Source organism: Myxine glutinosa, chromosome 10, assembly GCF_964187855.1.
Source record: "Myxine glutinosa chromosome 10, kmMyxGlut1.1, whole genome shotgun sequence".
In the NCBI taxonomy this organism is placed as follows: domain Eukaryota; kingdom Metazoa; phylum Chordata; class Myxini; order Myxiniformes; family Myxinidae; genus Myxine; species Myxine glutinosa.
Genome location: NC_136270.1, coordinates 100,814,374 through 100,823,610, shown reverse-complemented (window position 1 = coordinate 100,823,610; position 9,237 = coordinate 100,814,374).

Below are 9,237 nucleotides of genomic sequence, written 5' to 3'. Positions count from 1 at the left end.
CACGCGCCTCATAAAAGGTGGTTGGGAGGGACTGATTAAGAGATGAGTGAGAGAGTCCCCACCAGAGAGTCGTTGAGGAGTTCCGTGGCAAACAGTTCTGTGAAGGGAGGTGCCTGAACAAGCTACGAGGGAGGTGTGCTGGACCGAGGGAGACGCTGTCCCAACCAGCCTTGCCACGACAAGCTCCGACGCGTTGCTGCAAGCATCCCGGCGGTGTGGACCCGAGGGTGGAGAGCAGGCGGCTGCTCGCTCCCGGCCCGGCCGTTCTGTGGACCGCCTGAACCTCCTTCTCTCTCCAACCATTCCTGCTTCATTCCCATTCGTGTAAGTCTGACTGTCATCTGTTTGTCTGTGTTGTCTGGGATTTAGGTTAAGCCTGTAGATAAGCTAGAATTGCACTGTGTCTTCTTCTTCTGTAAATTATTTTTGTTTCTTTCCTTCTCCCTTGGTTTCTTTGATTTGTACCTAATTAGTTAATAAATCCCTGTTCTTCCTACCTTTGCCTTCTTTCCTTCACATCCGTTCGTTTTAGAGGTTTCCATATTGAGTTCCTGTGGCACGATTTCGGCCAACGGTTCTAATCGGGTTAGTCTTTGTTAATGGCTCGAACCGCGGGCTGCTACAACCGCTCGGCCTTAAATAACATCTTGTCCGTGGTTTCGAGCGGAGTTACCCACCTGCCTTGTGGAGCGGGGTAGCTTCAGGATCGGAGACGGCCAGTGCAAATAGAAGAGGGATTAACCCCCCCCCTCCCTCCCCCTGCTAAGGGGAGCGCCGTACTCCGTTTCCGTAACAATATATACAGACTTGGCATTTAATATGGAATTTTTTTTTTCTTGACTTGGGTTTACATTGTTAACTCAGTATATCAATCTGGTGAGTTTCTTTTACACTTTGGTGATTTATTTGTTAAAAGAACCATGTCACTGATTGTCTGTCGCAGCAAGAAGTCAACAACAGGATTATATCACAGGTGGCGTGGCAAAATGTACGGACAGGTGCATTTGATGATTGGCTTCACAGTCGGGTATACAAGGGTTGTTGCGTTCTGTATTAGTGGAAAACAACTGCTGCACATCTCCAAAAGTTATTGCCGCTTCCTCTGGAGATGGTCCGTCAACTCGACAATGCTGTTTGTCATGGAGTGGTGGCTTTACGAAATTACGCCATGAAACAGCGTGCTATTGCTCGGCAGTATGACATCACTCAAGGTCAGGTGTCAAAGATCCTGAAAGGAAATGCTCAGAGGGGTGTCCCTACTCCAATACCGAGGCCAGAACGTCCCCGCAGAACCACAAGGAGGGATGATCGCCAGCTTCACCGGTTAGTCTGCAATGGCCGTACCAAGTCAGCTAATCGGCTTAGGGCTGAGTGGCAGCAACTGACAAATGTGCCTGTATCCAGAAGGCTAGTCAACCAACGACTGGTATCGTGCCAGGCATCCCCTGAGAAAGCCACGCCTGACCAGACACCACCACCAGCGCCGATTGCAGTGGGCCAGAGAGCACCGTCAATGGCAGCCAGGACACTGGAATCACGTGATCTTCAGTGACGAGTCTAGATTTTTTTTTATTTTTTTTATTTTTTTTTGTATACAAGATCGAGGCTCGTGAAAGAGCGAACATTAATCACACAGAAAGACAAACAGACACACAAAACAAATAACATCGGGAGCGGTAGACAAGATGGGGAGAGAGGGGGAAGGACACAAACACAACATTTGAGAGCAGGGACCGAGAGACATGGAGACATCGAGAGAACTGTGGGAGGGAGAGGGCTTTGGGGGGGAGGCATGGGAAGGGGGGGGGGGTGGGAGAGGTATAAAACATATGGACACTGCCAAGACTTCCAGGAAAGAAGTTGGAATTTCAAACAAGGTGGATCTGGGGTGAATTAGTGGGGGTAGAAAAGATCAAGGTTTTGGATGGGGGAAGATAAGAGATGGTGGTGAACAGCTGTTTTGAAGACCTGGAGGGAGGAGTGTGATTGAAGTGAGTGTGGGAGTTTGTTCCAGAGGCGGGAGAAAAGAGGAATGAAAGAGTGAAGGTGAGCAGAGAGCCGAGATTTCGGCAGTTTAACCATCAGAGGGTGGCTGGCAGATCTTGTGCGACCTGTAGGAATATTTGGGGGACAGCACAGAGAGAGCTGGGGGAGCAAGGCCGGAGAGGAGTCGGTAGAAGACAGAAAGACCACCTACCTGCCTGCGGTGAGTGAGTGAAAGGCCCTCAGAGATAGCTTCATCGCGGGAGATTCCAATGATTCTTAAAGCTTTGGATTCAACAGCGTGAAGCCGAGCCAGGTGTGAGGCAGGAGCACCAGCCCATAGGTGAGAACAGTATTCCATTGAGCTGCGGATGAAAGCCTTGTATGTGGTGAGGAGCTCAGGTGTGCCTAGGAAGGACTTCGCACGACGGAGGATGCCCAGTCGGCGACTGGCTTTGGAGGCCAGCTTGGAAATGTGGTTTTCCCAAGAAAGATCATGGCAGATGGTGAGACCCAAAAGCTTGAGCGACAGAACTTCTTGGAGAGGATTGTTGAGAAAGTAGATGGGAGGGTTGTCCAGTCGATCTTTTCGGAGAGACATAGTAAGAGTGTGAGATTTGTCAGGATTGAAAGACATGTTCCACATGTTTGACCAGTCTGTGATTTTGTCCAGGTCTTCAGAGAGTGAGGAGGCTGCAGACTGCCGATCTGAGGGAAGAGGAATGGAGCGGCAGAGAGTGGAGTCATCAGCAAAGAGATACAGAGGATTTTCCAGAGAGTCGGAGAGATCATTGATAAAGACCAGAAAAAGCACAGGGCCCAGCACACTGCCTTGGGGAACTCCAGCCTGAACGGGAAGGGGATGAGAGAAATCCATTCAGGGCCACCCGTTGACTACGACCAGAGAGGAAGTCCGCAAGCCATGCATGGAGATTTCCATGGATACCATAGGAGGAGAGTTTGGTGAGCAGAGCTGGGTGCCAGACCGTATCGAAGGCACATGATATGTCAAGGGAGACAGCTCTGATTTCCTGTTTGGCATTGAGGACCTCCATCCATTGTTGAGACAGCAGAAGCAGCATGTCCAGAGTAGAGTGACCTGGTCTGAAACCAAATTGATGATCAGAGATCAAGCCATTGGAGAAGAGGAAAGATTTCATATCCGAAGCAATGATGGATTCCATGACTTTGCTGATAATTGGGAGCAGGCTGATTGGTCTGTAGTTGCAAGGATCTGTTTTTGCACCTTTTTTGTGTAAAGCGGTAATGTTTGCTGATTTCCAGGATGCTGGCAGATGACCTTGAGCAAAGGATAGGGTGAAAAGAACAGAGAGAGGGTGAGATAGCGCGGCAGAGCAGGATTTTAGGACCCGTGGGCTGATGCCATCTGGTCCAGTTGCAGAATCAGAGTCGAGGTTTGACAAAAACTCCTCCACCTTGTCAGGAGAGAAGGTCACAGAGTCCAGGAGCAGTTTGGTTCGACTGGGAAAGGTGGGAACAGAGAGAGATGGGTTTGGGACGAAGGATTTTGAGGCAAACACAGAGTTGAGGCATTCGGCTTTGTCACGTGCGATGTCAACTGTGTGGCCATTTGAGGTAAGGGAGGGGATGGAGGGGGAACAAACACCAGAAACTGATTTGACCAGACGCCACCAGGATTTGGAGGAAGGAGACAGGTTTGAGAGTTCATTCTTGAGTGAGGAGAGATAGTGCTTCCTGGCACTCCTGAGGGTAGACACACACTTGTTCCGAGCTTGGTGGAAGGAACTGAGATTTCCTTCAGTTGGATTAGCCTTCCAAGAGGCAAAGGCAAGTTGTTTCAGGGCAACTACCTCACCACAAGATTCAGTAAGTCTAGTCTAATTCAGTAAGTCTAAGAGTCTAGATTTCTGGTCTATCGTCAAGATGGCCGCGTCCGAGTGCGCAGACAAGTGCATGAAGCCTACAACAAAGATTGTATAGTGCCAAGAGTCCAAGCTGGAGGTGGTGGGGTGACCGTTTGGGCTGCTTTTCATGCAGGGGGCAAAACTGACCTGGTTGTTCTGAATGGAAACCTGAACCAGTTCAAGTACAGGGCCATTCTGGAAGAAACATTGCTTCCATTTGCTCGTGCAGCCTTTCGAGGAAACTTTGACTTCCAAGATGACAATGCACGGCCTCATCGTGCTCGCATGATCCAACACTTTCTTGCTGACCGTGGTGTAGAGCATATGGAGTGGCCTGCCATGTCCCCAGATATGAATCTGATAGAGAACTTGTGGGCAGAATTAACGCGTCAAATCGACCACTTGGACCAGCAGCCGACCTCTGTGCGTGAATTGCAGCAGGCTATTGTCACTGCATGGCAAGCGATTCCTGTCCAAACCTTGGCAAATCTCGTGAACAGCATGCCTCAACGTGTACGTGCTCTCCTGAATGCTCGTGGGGGTTACACGACGTACTGAACTGTAATTTTACTGTCCGTAATCCCAGTCGTAATTTAACTTTTGTTTTTGTTAAAAAAAAATTTGGCTAATGTGCAAAATAAAGAGATACTTCTGGAAAATGTACAGAAGTTTAACACAGTACTGTCCATGAATTGAGTTCGATATCAGTTTACATCTCTTTCAAGGATCAATTTATTTGTTTCGAAATGTCAAAAGTGGTTTTTGTTTCTTTTAAAGGTCACATTAACAAAATCTAGAATAATTTAAACATAATTCCAATGAACTTTTGGTTCTAAGACATCTTGAAAAGTAAGTTCACCCCCACAAAAAAAAATTCCATATTAAATGCCAAGTCTGTATATATGCACAAGCTTTTGGCCAAATAGACCTTCTTCTTGGTCTTCCTTAACGAGAGAGTCCCGAGTTAGTTATCTGGTTAATATTTGTATTTAGATAGCCCCATCCATCATTTAGGGACATGGGAAATATGCGTTGCGACAGATATAGAGGTATTCTTCCTTCCTCTCGATGCCCTTCCTATTCCCTGCTTGATGTTATTCTTCCTCCCTCCTCTTGTCTATCACCCATCCATTCACAGCACTATTTTTAGTTACCATTGCAAATTTTAGACACAGTATTTAATTTGGCTTCTTCTCTTTCCATACACAGTTAGACACAGCTCCAATTCGGTTCCTTTACCTATCCAGACAAAAGAAACACCTATAACAAACCAAATGCATTTCATAACAGTACCTGCTTTGCCCACCATTCATACATCCATCCATCACATTTATTAAACACTTCACACACCAACCACATAACCACAAGGGAATAGGAGCAGGAACTTCCTCCTGTTTGAATTAACTTGGCGGGAAAGATCGTTGAGGAACAGCCGCATCGGACTCCGGAACAGTATTGTGCACGCATATCACCTGCTGGGAGCACAAGAGTTCTGCCGGCAAGAGATGAGTGACAGAAGAGAAAGGTGGTGCTTCTGGGAGAGCACCAATCCAAATGCTCTGTGTGGGATCAGAGGTGAAGTTCCGAATTTTGCTCCCCGAGGGCCTGCCAATCTTGCCCTTTGATCACACCAGACTCCACCCCGCTCAAGTGAGATAAAAGACTGAATGCGACAGCTCTTTTCTGCCATCACACTAAATCACAGATCTGCTGCCACCGAGAGAGAGGAGAGAACCTGTTTGCAACCCGGACCAGAGAGGGGCTCATGACGCCGAAGTCCGGGAGACATTGCGTGGTGATTGGGGCGACACGGATCTCTAAGCGTCAGATAGTGGATCCGAGATGCGAGACAGCACAGGCAGGCAGAGATCTCTGGAGAGGAACGAGGCTCCATATTGACGTGCACATATGTCCTTGCTATCCCCTTTATAATTAACACTTCTAATTTGTCTCCCTTGACACACAAAGAGCCTGCTGACCATAGAGCTAAAAGAGAGTTACCAAAAAAAGAGAAATCGACCACCTGCCTGTCCCTTGGTCTGGACGGGCATACTAAGTTACACCTCTCACCTTTTCTCTCTGCACACACCACACCCACCTGCACCACAATAACACACTTACCTTCACCCCCCCCCCCCCCCCCCCTTACTGTACCAGAATTGGTACCCATCCATTGACAGTGCCTGGGTGAGCCCAGTGGCCGAACCTAAGCCCTGAACTTGACTCTCCCTGTCCTCTTTTCTTCCTGTCTCATTTCCTCAGAGTGTTTCTGCTGGGCCCATGTCATACGTTTTAGATAAGTAAGGTTTCAGATGGGTGGAAGCGTTAAGCGGGATAAACATTTTGGGGGTAATTTTTGACTGTTTGCTTGTGCGTTTTTGATAATTGTAAATGTGTTGCTTGATTGTCCTTTGTAAATACTTGCGTGCTGCAATTCTTTGGTAAACCGTTGTTTCCAACCTGCCTGTTTAGTCTTTTTCCTATTGACTCGATTAAGGTGTGTTAGTGATAGATGGGATGTTTTACCCCCAACAAATTGGCTCCATAACCTTAATTGATACGTAGTTGGCAGCTCCGCTCGGCTGCACCTTATTACGTCGATAAGATGAATATGTATCGAGGGTGCGAGCCCCCCTTAATATTGCCAAACCACCAGAAAGGTAACACATGTAGCAGCATGGACCCTGCCAGGTTTTGCAGTATGAATCGACATTCGTGGTTGACTCGCAACCTGCCAGCCCGCAGTTATCCATAGTCGGTGGCCTCGGACTCCTCCGGAACTCCCGGACCTGAGAAGTTCCTCTTGTGGTAAACGCCGAAACCTGATTCCGTATTATATATAAAATTTACCCTTCTCTTTCTTTAGTATTGAGGGACACAGTGTTACGTGTCAGGTATGGGGTACCATGGGATACACAATCATACCATGGGGTTCATAATGGTACCACGTCCTAAACCCTTATGTCTGACAGTTTCATTTACTGTCTAGGATGGAATTCCCTTTGGGGTAAGTGAAAGCTTACACCCGAGTGAGACTCACCCTTTCGTTATGGACGGATGATTATTCTTGCAGGATATTTTGTCTCAGAAGCACTTGAGTTTGGATCACCTTTCGGATATTTTTGAATGCAGCACACAAATGCGACATGACACCACAAATGGCGGTGAGTTTCCCAGCGCATGCACTTTACCTGTTTTGAAATGGCTGCACACATACTTACCCATACTTAACTTTATCATTCGGAGAAGAGATTGCCATTTGAGCAGACAAGTGTTCAGTAACTATTGTAACTAGATTCACTTGCGGTTCCAGATCTGAGCGGATGTGCCTCCTTGTTCTCATCAAAGTTAAGCTTTCCAGACCACAACCGTCATCTTTCTGTTGTTGTTTGATCCCTGCATTGTTGTGTTTCCATCCAATACACATGAAACATAAAATAAAGGAAACGGGAGACGAGAGAGAGAGAGAGAGAGAGAGAGAGAGAGAGAGAGAGAGAGAGAGAGAGAGAGAGAGAGAGAGAAAGAGAAAGAGAAAGAGAAAGAGAAAGAGAAAGAGAAAGAGAAAGAGAAAGAGAAAGAGAAATAGAAATAAAAGCACAACAACAGTAGAGAACAGGGACATTGGGAGATCTATGGAAGTACAACTTTCCTCTGTGCCTTCCCACTCATTTCACCCCTCTCGTTATGTCTCTCATTGTGTATCATGGGAAATCCAGTTTGCAGAGATTGCCTGCACGTGCTCACCAACTCCCCTTCATGCCCACTAATGGTTTCAAACCTTTCCACATCAGTACCCTCGCCCTAGTCTTCAATCTCGTTTTTCCCTACAGGGTTTCAAGACAGCTGTTCACCACCATCTCAGCTCATCCACAAGCATGATATTTTCCATCCCCATTAACCGTCCCCAAGCCCACCCATTTCCACGTTTAACAGTTTTTAGCTCACCTGGAACGAAGTTCAGGGGAGCTTGTGCGATGGCGCATTGTCCGTCAGTCCATCCGTCCTTAAACACTTGAAGCTTCTTCTCTGAAACTGCTGATGGGATTGTGACCAAATTTGGCACAAATTATATTTGTTGTGTTGTCACTAAAGTTTGTTCACGGCATTTAAAAAATCGGGATCTAAGGAGGTTTACTGGGGTCTTTGCTCTTTCCTCTGAAACTACACACACTATTTCGATGAAACTTGACCACAACCTTCATCACCCGTGATGTACCGAAGTTTGTTCATGGCACTAAAAAAAAATCAAAGTCTAAGGAGGTTTACGGGGGTCAAAGTGGGTCCAGGTTTGAATCCCCCAAAATAGGTATTTGATTTATTTTCTGAAATTACACACAATTTTGATGAAACTTGACCACAACCGTAATCACCCATGATGTACCAATGTTTGTTCAAGGCATTAGAAAAATTGGGGTCTTAGGAGGTATGTGGGGCTAGGGGAGGGAGGGTTGCCCCCCAAAATAGGTATTTGTTTGTTTGTTTAAAGTCTTCTGATTATGTTAGTGTGACTCTACATGCTGCCCTGTCTTTTAGCAACCATTGAAATTGGTTTGAAATACCGTTAGTCGATGCAGTATACTGTTTTTTCTACCAGGTGAGGGCGAGGGGTATTGCCCCTATGTTTTTATTATCCCATCCCCCATAGCGGGAGACAGGGTATTGCAATCACTTCTGTGTGTGTGTGTGTCTGTCTGTGTGTGTGTCTGTCTGGGCCATAATTTTTTTTACCATTTGAGCTTTTGTCATCAGATTTTCAGCAAAGCTTTATTATGAGAATATGGAGAAGAGAAATTACTAATTCAGTCGAAAGGTCAATGTTGTGGAAAACCATTCAGGTCCACACAACTTTAGTCCAACGGTTTGGTTTAATTGCATTTAGATCATCACATCATTCCTGTAAGTAGAAATACACAATAAGCATACGATGCGACATCTCATAAAGCCATTCATATCAGTCAATGCAAGCAAGCTAGATATTCTATAAAGGCGTACCATTAACGAGGCTACCGATGTAACATGTCACAAGGGAGAAGTCTCGGAGCACTGACACAGCAACGGGTCTTATAGTCACGCCCCTAGCGGGGACAACAATGACAGCGAGCAGCGAGCATCCCCACCCGGGTTCAGTACGGATACGATTTCACTACATTCACCCCCCCCCCCCCGTCAGAATTATACGGCCGCGTGGCTAAAAGCGAGTGAGCGTCAGCATGAATAGGGCGCGGAGTATCAGTCGGCCCAACCGTATCGGGCCGGGCGGCGAATTTCTCTGCCAGCACGCGTTCGAAATTCCCCGGGTACGGCGTCTCGTAACCCTGTATCCCCGGTGTCAGAGGCGTCAACAGGGTCGGGTGATGAAGGGGGTAAC